We start from the raw sequence: 12,783 nt of genomic DNA on the forward strand, positions 1-12,783 counted from the left end.
CTGCCCAACCACAAACTGGCCTTTCTCTTTGCGTGTGGCTCAGTTGAGGGGGAAAAGATGCAGAGAAAATCCAAAGATTGGATGTCGTCAGGTTAGGGCCCTGTGTGGCTACAGGCTTCTCTGACTCTCTCTCTTATGACTGGGCCACAAATCCTCTTGGAGTGCTTTCCAGATACTCCTCAAGCTATTCTTGATCCAACATTCCCAAATTCAGAATTTTACTTTTTTTCCTGAAATCAGGCCAAGTATCTTTCTGTTCATATAGCTAAAAACTGAACACAGATTAAAGCACTAAGAAAGAATATGGATAATGTGAGAATACTGTTTATATTTCTTTATTGTAAAGGATAATCGTTTGCTGACAAGGACACACCAATATCTTAATTATAAATATTAGTGAGTTAAATTATTAATTGAACTTGACTCCATGACATCAAATTCAAATGCACTGTTATTAAATGACAAATACTGACTCAAAATATAATTCAGATTTAGTGAACAACTGCTTAAAATAGGAAGCAGAATTTTAAATAGGATATGAATTCATCTTTGAAATACTTTTTCTCCATTTGTATATAAACAGAGATGGGAATATAAAATATGTCCTACATGTTAACCAGAAATTAAAAGAAAGTCACTACTAGGATGGCTTCGAACATACTTTGCATTCTTAAGGAACTGATGGGTGTTCATATATTTAGTAGACTATTCATTTTCAAAATCAGCTTCTACTCCAAGATGTAAAAGGAAAAGAAAGAAGATAGAAAACCATTTAAATGAGGTAATTTCTATGTCTTAAGTTTAGAAATGAAGATATTGATGATTTTAGTAAATGGATATTTTATGTGTCATAAGAAGGTACTACTTTATGGAAATAACAATATAACTTACTGAGTACCTGCTCTGTGCCAGGCATGGTATTAGAGACTTCACATTCATGAATTATGTCTCTGAATCCTCAATCTAACGCTTCGAGGTTGGCAAGTTTCTCCAGAAAAACCAGTGCTCAGGGAAATAAAGTAATTAGACATAGCTTATAAGTGTTATACAAAGTTTGGTTAGTAGCACAGTGCCGACTTGCCTTGGAGTTTACCTTCCATCTGCAGTTATACCTTCTCTGGAAGTCAAAATGAAGAGAACCACCACAGTCGCATGGCGGATTGCAAATGCCTCCTTACACACACAGTTAGAGAAAGGGCTTTTAAACACGTCACTCCCTTGCTTAACACCTTTCAAAGGCTTCTCATCACACTTCAGAAAACCCAAATTAATAAGCCGTACGTGATCTGGCCCCAACCCCTCTCCAAGGCGATTGCTCCCACACTGCCCCTCCGTTGCTCTGCCTCAGCCACACGGGCCTTCTGTGTTTCTGGGAACACCCAGGAATCCTGGAACACTGTTCCTCCTCCCTGGAGAGCTCTGGGCACTTCTTACAGATTATGGCTTAAGTGTCATCCCAGAGAGGCCCTCTCTGTTTGACCATCACCGCTCCCTACTTGCTTCCTTCACAGCATGTAGCTGTGTATCTATTTGTGTATCGTTGGTCTCTCCCACGGACTGTAACCTACCCAAGGGCAGGGAGTACAAACCTATGTATACTTAGTGCCTAGCATAAAAAGAAATACTTGTGGAATGGATGAATGGGTTTATGAATAGGGACCGAACAGGAAACTGAGAACTTGATAGGATTCTGGGTGATAGAATTCTGATGCCCGGACCTTATATGACTTCAGGAACAGATTACATGGATTAGGACATGTGGGCCTAATTTCATGGGCGATACTGAAAGAATTCTTAAACCTTATATGGGAAAGCAACCCATCAAAGAAACCCAGATTAAGATGGTAACGGTGTTTATATCCTTCACGAAATTGTTGTACGATTTAGCCAACTAATTGTTGCTTAGTACATCTAGATATTTTTATTCATCATAGGTTTCATGATTAACACCTCAATATTTGGAAGAGTTTTAGGGAACTGGGTCCTGAATGTCTTATGCTAATCTTCTCTTAGCTCCGTCTGTGCCCCAGGGGCCCACAGGCTGTGACAAAAAAGAGTTCTGCATAGAACATTTACACGCTTGACGTAGTACATGATGGTTGCTAAGGCAGAAAGCCAGAGGTAATGAGCACTGTGCGAATTATGTGCAGTTCTTTGCAGCACTTTCCGGCTGTAATTGAACTATCCCCTCCTCGTCCTTCAGGTGCTATCAGGATGAGTTTTCGCAGACTTCAAGAAAGTCCCTGAAGGGCCAAAGACACTTTCTTGGTGTTACAATCCTTATTTCAACTGAAGCTAAATGTTTGGCTCCTGAGTACTTTAATAAGTTTCAAGAAAAAAGAGTATTCTAAGTTGAGAGTCCTTGCCCCCTTACCACCAAATGCAAAGAAATCGATCTTTATTTATTGTCAGGGTAAAAGAAATGCATAATATTCAGAGTCATACGAGAAGTGGAAGTTCGGTTTTCCAACTTAAAGCCACAGCATATTTGTGATCTGTAGTTTTTTACACCTGTTCTTCTGAAGGGGTGGTGGCATGGAATTAATGTTTTATTAAGGAAAAAATGCAGTGTCAGCATATGAGCCCACCTAAGATCCTTTGTGACAATAAGCAATGTCTAAACCTAGCAGTGGGATACACAATGCCTATCTAAACATGGAAACCTGGCTTCCTCTCACAAGTGACGATTATAAATTTCACTCAGACAATAAGAATGTCTGAAAGCTATGTCTCTGTCATAATCCACCCTTGTCTCAGATATTCTGTTAAATCTACAGGGCTTTTTTGTTTTTAGCAAGGAAATGGTTTTAATTCTTCTGCAAGTGGTACCCATAATACCAAGAGTACAGAGACCATTTAGTACTTGTGGCCTCAGCAAAGAGCCCAAGCACAGAATAAACAGTGATAAAAATTCCTGCTCTCGTTTTCTCATCTCCTAGTGTTGACTTAGTAGAGTGATGATACCTACCTGAGCGCCCTCTCTTTGCATTTTGGAGATCTAGCTTTTAGATCTGTCTGCAATTTGTCCTTTCTGGGTGTACTAAAAAATATTAGATTTCTAAAGCTAAACCTCACTGGAACATCCATTTCCATGCAAAATTCACTGTAATACCAATGGCCACCACTGTTAGAGCTCTTACTATGGACCAAGCACTTGACATTTACTTCATTCAACTCTTATCACATTCTCTAATGTAGGTACTATTCCCATTTTACACATGAAAAATAGGTGTGAAGAGACTCAAGATTCCACAGTTGGTTACGGGTGAGGCCTGGTTTCACACTCTGGTTTATCTGGCTCTGAAAAATGAGCGCTTGGCCACTACATGTTTCTGCCTTTTCCCTTCCCCCTCTGGATTAAAAGAGAAAAAGGAAAAAAAAAAAAACCCCAAAAACCCTAAACTCTTTTTTCACACAACGATTGGTTTTTACTGCCATCCCTTCCTGTATTAAAATATAAAGTCTCTTTTGTCTCAGTGCCAAATATTCATTTTTTCAGTTTATCCTATTCATATTCAAAATGCACTTGATCTAGAAAAAGGGGAGTGTGCTCAGTTTGATCTGTTTTAAGATTCCTGCCAAATTAAAATATGCCCACATTCAAAATGGTCAGATGTTCCTTCAGTTACTTATTTTCATAAGTTTAGTTTTTCTAAAGAAATAGTTTCCAGCCTATGGATCTTAGTTTCTAGGAGCCCTTGGAGTTACTGTAAAAGGTGTGTGAACGGATTCTGAATTTGTGTCTCCCACATATAGGCATTGCTACTTTCCAAATATATGTATATGTTGTGATTGAGTGAATGTAAGTTAATTTAAAATTAAATTAATCATTAACCTGGCAGTAGCCTGTCATCATTATGTAGCTTCCTAATCAGCAGATACTAAAAGTTAAAGGACTTTCAACAAGGGATTCTCATACTTAAGAAGGTTAAAAACCGAGTTTCAAATGATGGCTTTGAGATAATCACTACTTTCAAATGTTCACTTAAAGAGACTCAAGATATCCACTCAAAATTACAAATTTTATAGTCTTTGTAGAATATCTCGATTTTTGTTGGGCTCAACAATTCGGGAGAGAACCAAAGAAATACAGGACCTATGACTTCCTCAAATCAAGGTTATATTTATGCAGGGAAAAATGGGGCTTCAATTCAGTATTGAAAGGTTGATTGGCAAAATGTACTTGACATGACTTTCTGTTTTAACCATGATTTATCGCTTTGGGAGAACCACTGGTCACCAAGTATGTGACCCCGAGTCTCCGTTTCTTGCTCTTGTCAGAATACCTCAAAACCAGAAGAAAGAAATCTTCCTTCACTCCCACCCCTGTTAGATGCTGCCCAGGAACGGCAGGGGACACAGCTTTTCTGTGCTGAAATACAAGTAGGGCAGAAGAACCTACCGTGGAGACCCTGTAGAAGTGGCCCTACCTAGAGACATGAATACCTATTATATGGGCTGCCAACTCTGGCTGCTCCCCTCCCTGGCTGGCCCTGGTCTGGGCTTCCACTCAGGCATGGAGGAAGAGGCCTGTCCTTCCCTCCCTAGTGTAAATCTTCTCAGGGGTCTCTTTCTGGGTTTGTGACAGCCTATACAGCCTATACTCCTTATTTGAGTTAGCAGGCAATATAGATTCTTCAGCTCATCATTCATTAGAGATTATAAAATATACATTTCAATCTTGTTCTCTGATATTATGACTAGACTAGAGATGGATTTGTGGGCGTGCATTTCACAATTCTCCCTTTGTCCGGACCTGAGTGGTAATTTGATTTGTATCTGGTATATATATGTGCATATGCATAATGCTGTTCTTAATGTCAGTTTGCCCACCTCTAGAAATACTTTTCTTCCAGGGTAACCAAGCTTATTGGAATATATATAAAAGAGTAAATAGACTCTAAAAGAGGGGTCAAGGAATTTTCTCAGGAAGAAAGGGGATGAACTTTGGCCTGATTTTATTTTTATGTCTTAGATGTCTTTTCAGTTTTCTTCTAGTTCCTTGGGTGTTGTATTCTGAAGAATGAAGTGATCAGATACATGACGTATAGTTTAAGTGTTACTGTACTTTTGAAAGCATAGTTAGGTTTATTTTCTCAATTGTTGACAAGGTCAAGGAAATAATACAATGTGTGTGTGAATTCTAAGGTCAGGTGGACCACATTTCATCACAATAAGAGTTACTGGAGTAAAGTTTGTGGGGTAGAAGATGACAGTTTCATCTATCTGTACCATCTAACACTGAAATCCAGTTGCCTTTCTGAAGGCAAAATGTTTCCTAAAGTTTCTATTCAGAAAAATAATGTTTTGCAATTGAATGGACTTATGGTTGTGAAAACATATTAATTTTACATTTCTGGTCTTTACTCCTTATTTTAAGATATAAGTAGCATCTGTTCTATAATAAAATAAATTGACCTTTTTTTGCTATAGAAAAAGTAATTCCATATATCTTAAGTGGTAGGTAGTTTCTATAATAAAATAGATATATTTTTGCATTTTTATTCAACTTGAAAAACAAGTATAAATCTTTAGAACTGATTCCTACACCAAAACACTTTTTTTTTTTTTTTTGGTACGCGGGCCTCTCACTGTTGTGGCCTCTCCCGTTGCGGAGCACAGGCTCTGGACGCACAGGCTCAGTGGCCATGGCTCACGGGCCTAGCTGCTCTGCGGCATGTGGGATCTTCCCGGACCAGGGCATGAACCTGTGTGCCCTGCATCGGCAGGCGGACTCTCAACCACTGCGCCACCAGGGAAGCCCCCAAAACACTTTTTAATGAAAAGTTGTCAATTGTGGTAGTTTACAAGGACACATTGCAGTAGTTAACAAGGACACAATTGCAGGTGTCTTTATGTTCCAGCATATAAGCTTAGTTTGAGCATTCTTACTGTCATGTCACTGCTCTTCCCTGTAACCTTGATAGATCACGCCTATAAACATCTCTTGGGGTGAAAAGTAATTTAATCTGTGGATCTGTATATTACCTCCTCATGAACATCCTATCAATTGTGCCAGAATGCTTTCATGATATGCACTGAACTGAAACCATCAAACCTATTTCATTGAGGATTGTTAGTTAGACCATAATCTTTGGTCTCAACTCTGTCATTAAATTTTGCTGAAACGTTGTTCACTTATGCATGGAAAAAAAGCTAAGTTCGTGATTTGGTCTCAAAAGATCCTCTGCTTATAGGCCTGGGTGACTCCTGGGAACTTGAATATTCGCTTCATCTTGAGGTTGACCCAATTAGAACCCAGATTATGATCCCATAAAATGGCAGAACTCTCACCACTTCCCAAATAATCTGGGAACTCAGAGCCAGGAGAACACAGCTCACCCTTCATCACCAACACAGTGGATAACGCTGAAATGATCTCTCCTCGCCAGTTCTCTTCTAATTCACCGCCAGAAGGTTAGTTGAAAATTGTCTACAGCCCTCAGATATGGGTTTATTAAGAGATAGTCTGAATAGGATACTGTGAAGCATAAATACGGGCAGGCAATTCAAGACAACACGGTTAATAAAAAATGAGATAATTTACATAATTTTCTTGGTGCTTTTAATTAAGTAGTCCTCAAGAGAGAGAGGCCTTGAGGCCTTATTGAAAGAGCCCAAGGCTCTTTTCCACTAACTAGTGTGTAATTTGGGGCCAACTGTTTAACCTCTCTGACCTTGGTTACTATGCTTGTTAAATAGGGATGATAGAAACTGCTCCATCTCAGGGATGTTAGGATAAAATGTGATGATAAATGTGAATGTACTTTTCAAAGTAAAAAGGGCACTCTATATACAACTGCTTGGTCTCAGAGAATTGCAAGTTAAATATATTTTTCCATTTAAACTGTATTTTTATGTATTATGTTGAGATATTATGGCCCAGAACGTAACTGTTTTATCAGCTGGTACGTGGGGTATGTATTTACGTTTTATAGAAATTATATAGGGGAGGATGAAGTAGTTTGGGTAGCTACTAAATCTTCACTATGTCTCTGTTAAGTGTTCTGATCCTGTTTATGTAAGTTGCTGGTAATCATTTGTGTAAGTTATGTTATAAATTATACTTTATAACTCTGGTGAATATTTATTTTAGATACAAAATAGTTCAATTTTTTATGATGAAAAGACTAATTCAACCACAAAAATATCACTTAATCTTTAGTGGGAAAATTAGCTAGCTGTAAACCAAAACATTTGGTTTCATTGCATAAGGGTCCAACATTAAATTTAGCTTTAATATAAATGGCAAAATTGTAATAATGATAATACCCTTATTCTTAAACTCTCTGTAAATTTGTTGTCTTTCACTACCAGCAGAGGGAGCCCTGAGAATTAGATTGTGCCAAGATGGCTTTGTTAATTCTTCTGTGTTTACACATTTAGCTCATAATAAAGAAATAAAAATCCATCACAGATTAATGGAAAGTCATCATTCTTGGATTAGGCTGTAGATTACAATTTGATTTGACTACTGATTATAATGAGCTTTAATAGACTAGGAATATCTATAGCCTGTCTCTGCTCATCCTATCAAGGCATCAGTTACAAACTTCCACAATCTATCAAAGTTCAGTAATGATATCACAATGCGCAACTTCACAGGACATCAGAAAGGATGCACTCTCAAAACATAATTTTATCAAATACACTGTAACAGTATTATGAATTGCTCTCATTGACTACATAACATCCACATGAGAATTGGAAAACACACATATGATGTAATCAGTTTTTCCTCATTTAAACATATTTATTACTTAAATTTTATTACTTTTAAAAATAGGAAATAGACCAAAGTAATCTGAAGGGAAAACAAATGATGAAGTCCCAGCATTTATGATTCAGCGAAAAGCTTATTTACAGCATCTCACTGAAAAATAAAAGTTTTTCCAAACTTCAAGTATAACCTATTTATCAGAGAGCATATTTGCATTGTTTTATTGCCCTTAATTAGGTAAGAGTGCAATGCAATTGTATATTTTATGCACCTGTGACTAAACGAACCTGCTGAAAATTGAGACTGCAGTAACTGCATTTTAATATTACACAAACTCATTTTAATAATGGTATTTTAATTTTGGCATAACTGCTAACCTAGTATCAAGAAGTTTCTTTGCATCAAGACGTTTACAAGCATGGGTCTTTGCCTTCAAGGAGCTTATCTATTACAGCTGGAAATTCAATAGCGATTGAATCCCTTTTTCACGCTAAGGAATTCACATCAGCAAACACTTACTGAGTACCCATTATGAGCCAGGCACGGTACTGAGTGCAGAGGTACAAATGTGAATGAGACAGCAATCAAGAGGCCAACACTGACGAACAAGTCAAGGACTACAAGGCAAGGTGGTACATACTGCAGTACAATAATAAAGGCAACACACTGCTGGGCTTTGAAATTACTGAAGGCAGGGAACTTATCTAAATCTTTGTAACCCCAATACCAAACACAGTGTTTTGCATATGGTTACCATTCAACAAATATATATTGAATTCATTAATTAACAACATGTGAAGTGTTTTAGTAAAGCATCTTTTTGGTAAATAAGTTACTTTAATATTTCCTACTACTTCCTCTTCCCATCACTCCAGTCTTTTTTCCCCTCATTCTCACAACTTATGGGATAGCCATGCTTTCCTCTCATGTAGCACAGCAGTTGGGTCACATAATTGATGCTTGATTATTTGCTATTCCCCTGGCTTTTTTATTTGCTATTCTCTACCCTGTGATACCTTGGAATACGTGAGATGTATGTGATAATAATAACCCCTTTTCCCCCCAAAATCCCTACGACAATGACAGCAGTGATGGGCATTTGGCTAAGTACCACATATGCATTATCTCATTTGAGCCTTCAAATAACTCTCACTATTCCTATTTTTAGAAAAGATCTTATGCACAGAAAAATAATGTTCTTCAGGTCACAGGGCTGGTAACTGGTGGAGGTCAGATATGAATCTAGGATTCCCTGACAATAGCCTTCCTGCTCTGGATAACTGCACTATATTGTCTATTTAGATTGTCAGAGGCAATTTGAATTAGTAGTGGAAATACTTTCTTGGAAGAGCTAGTATACTTCCTCTGAGAATACTACAAATAAATGGGTTTTAATGTATCAGATATATTTAAGTTTTTTAAATTATATTGTGAATACAGTAAAATACTTAGGTTACAGAAGCATAAATGAATCAATAACTGATAATGTTTTCTCAGCAACATTTTTTTTTTTTTGGTTGCACTGTGCGGCTTGTAGGATCTTAGTTCCCCAACCAGGGATAGAACCCCTGCCCTCTGCAGTGAAAGCACCGAGTCCTAACCACTAGACCTCCAGGGAATTCCCAACAAGTTTCTTTTAAAACTGAAGAACTAAGAGTTCGATTTCTGTAATAATCAAAACACCTTAAAATGTATCTTCACATGCTCACCAGACCCCAAAGGACTCCCCAGACCTGGACCACAGCACAGCCTGCTGTGGAACGCTTAGCAGCTTTGTTTCCCCAACTAGACTCATTAGCAGCGCCAGGTGGTAATAACTAGCCGACTGATTCCTACTAGTAAAAAAATCTGCCTGAGGTCACCATGGACTCTTTCCCCCACTCTCTGCTTCATCTCTGACCTGATACGCTTTTGGAAAATAATTATTCATGGCAGGAACTTGTCATACAACAGAGAACCGTTGTGCGTCCTGGGATTATAGAGGCCCTCAGATCAAATACTTATTGTGAAAAGAATACATTGAAAAACATGGTTTTCACCTGCATAGAATAGTGAAATCCATTTATGTTTTTTTTCTTTCCTGTTTATTTCATCATTAAAGACCCAATAAAGGAAAGTATTTACCACTTGGGGAGAATGTTAGCACTGATCTTTAGCATTCAGCACAATCACGTAGATTCTATAAACAGAAATAGCTCCAGCCTCCAACTGGAATAACAGAGTAGATATTTTAAAACCATCTTTTTTCACACATTATAAATTGTTACTCATGAGGTAGAAATATTCAGTATGAAGTAGTATGTGAAAGCAGTAAGTACTTAGTTAACCATTCTCTAGGAGGATTTTTCAGTTACCTAAATTTTGTTCCTGCTTCACTTTTTTTTAATTTAAAAAAGGAAGATAAGGGGAAATAAATCAGAAGATATATTTAAAGCAACTTTCTGCTACCTTCCAAAGATTTGGTCAGCCAAACTCCTAGACCTGCAAGCACTGTCCAACATAGTAGCCACTAGCCACATGAGGCTGTCAAGTATTTGAGATATGACTAGTTCAAATTGAGACTTGCTAAAGTTTAAAATACATACTAGATTTTTGGAAACTGAACGTGGATAAAAAAGACAGTATCTCAGTAATAATTTTTTATATTGATTAAAGTCTGAGGCAGTGAGCTTGGTGGTCCGCGGATCTGTCTCTTGCTTCAACAGTATTTGGACAGAACAGGCCCAGGGACGCCCTTTGCTCCAGCCTCCGACCAAGCTCCAACCTTTTTCCAGTCGCAGCCTTCAGAACCAACCACTGAGCTATCCTCAGCCGCAAGGACCAACCAACACCATTTTTTGAGCTTAGCGCCTTATTACCAATCAACCATGAGCTCCCAGATTCGTCACAATTATTCCGAGGTGGAGGTCACCGTCCACGGCCCGGGCAACCTGCATCTGCAGGCCTTCAACACCTACCTCTCTCTGGGCTCCTATTTCCACCGAGACGACGTGGCTCTGGAGAGCGTGGGCCACTTTTTCCACGAATTGGCCGAGGAGAAGCGCGAGGGTGCCCAGCCGTCTCTTGAAAATGCAAAGCCAGCGGGCCGGCCCCCTTCCTGGACGTGCAGAAGCCACCCCAAGATGAGTGGGGTAAAACCCAGGACTCTGTGGAAGCTGCCCGCCAGACGCCCCGCTCTGTGACTTCCTGGAGAGCCGCGACCTGGCTGAGCAGCTGAAACTCACCGAGAAGATGAGGACCACGTGACTCACCTCTGCAAGCTGGTTGGTCCCCAGGCTGGGCTGGGCGAGTTCTCTTCCAAACACTCACCCTCAGGCATGGCCTTCTGGAGCCCAGCTGTTACCAACCTGGGTTCTTGGACTCTTTAATCAATAGAAATTGATAAGAGGCCAGAGGGGGAATTTAGGCAAGGCTTTATTGGGACTCATGCTGCAGCATCAGGGAGCAAAAGCAAGTAACAGGTGCCCTCGTTCGTTCCTGGGAATAGCTAGGATGCGTTGCACTGGTCCCTTAAATGAGGTGAGGGTAGGGGTAGATCGGTGGGTGGGGCTGGAGGGGCGGCTTAGGTGGTCTGCCCATCCCTTTGGTGGTGCTGTGAGCAGGGATCATGCCTAGTATCCTGCTTTTGCTCCCCACACCTCTGAAGTGTCAGTTGGGTTTTGGCCTTTTTGTATCTCTTTGTTCATAATTTGCCCCAACTGTGCAAGCAGGCAGTTATTTTTAGTCCCTTATAGTTTCTTTGTATTCTGTTGCTGGAGGAGACATTTGTCCAGGTGCAAGCACTCCAGTAAAGGGCCCCAGGTCCCAGGTCCCAGGTCCCAGCCTGTCCCACAGCGGCGTCTGAGGAGCCCCTCTGGCGTCAGAGCTTCTGCCTGAAGCCCGTCTCTGCAGCCACTAGGCAGCTTTGTAAGCACCCTGGGGCCCTCTCCCAAGCCTTGGGCCAAATGGGAACAGTAAAACTTTTTGCAGCCAAAAAAAAAAAGGCTGAAAATATTTTAGATATAAGTTCAATAAAATTGTATTATTAAAATGAATTTCACCTGTTTCTTGTTACTTTTTTAAAATGTGGTTACTAGAAGATTTAAAATTACCTATATAACTTGCATTATAGTTCCATTGGACAACACTGTCCTGGGCTTTTACTTTGGGACATCATTGTTCCCAGTGAAACAACTGACCATTAGTAACAGCCAGATCCTTAATCACAGAATTAAAACGTAATTCAAAACACTTCTGAATGGATGAATTGTATGGTATGTGAATCAAAGTTAAGAAAATTATCCTAAATAAATTAGAAAACTCCTTTCTAATTTGCATACTGCTGCATTATATGTCATGGTGAAAAATTAAAAACAACCCAAATGTCCAAATAGAGGAGTGACTAAATAATTAATGGCATAGTTTCATCATAGAATTCAGATATTAAAATGAAGAGTGTAGGCAAATTCTTGACAGAGTTTGTAATAATGAGAAAATTCCTGTTTTCTATGATTAAATGGAAAAAAAACCCAATATATATTATTTGCATCAGACCATAACAGTTAAAAATGCCTAGAAAAAAAAAACTAGAGGGAAATACTAGCCCCAAAGTATTAGGAATGTTTGGGCTGTGGGCTATGTGAAAATTTTTCCTCCTCACACTCTTCTTATTTTCCATATTTTCTATAATCATCAATTTTAAAATTGAGAATATTTTATTAAAAAACCCAATAAATCCTAACTTTAAGCCCATTTTTACATTTTAATTTCCAAGAAAGGAGAGTAGAATAATAGACTTTTACAAAATTTAAAAACAGAAGTTGGAACAAAGGTAGAATTTCTGTTTGAAATCTTCAATAAGCCTTCAGTTAACCAAAACATTAATTATCCCACTAATTAAGTACCACTGTCCTTGTTATAGAAACATGAAGAACAGTTCACCAAACTGAGGTGAAAATGGAGTCAACTAAGGGCTGGTGCAGTGTTGTTGACTGTTACTTTACTCTGTTGATTGAGACCATGTAACACAAATTCCACCAACTATTTTCTTTTTTTTGGTAGTATTATTATTAAATGCACTTATT

The 12,783-nt window shown here is 38.8% G+C and overlaps 1 protein-coding gene across 2 annotated transcripts in view; it reads right to left on the reverse strand.

Moving 5' to 3' along the window:
• Positions 1-10,896, reverse strand: part of ATP5MC3 (ATP synthase membrane subunit c locus 3) — a 58,907-nt gene extending 48,011 nt beyond the window's left edge. For both annotated transcript variants that reach the window (XM_079924605.1, XM_079924604.1), the window contains exon 1: positions 10,678-10,896. The gene's annotated coding sequence lies outside the window, so the exon portion shown is untranslated. The remainder of the gene's footprint in view (positions 1-10,677) is intronic.
• Positions 10,897-12,783: the final 1,887 nt, after the last annotated feature.

The sequence above is a fragment of the Stenella coeruleoalba genome (assembly GCF_951394435.1).
Source record: "Stenella coeruleoalba genome assembly, chromosome: 6".
Classification (NCBI taxonomy): domain Eukaryota; kingdom Metazoa; phylum Chordata; class Mammalia; order Artiodactyla; family Delphinidae; genus Stenella; species Stenella coeruleoalba.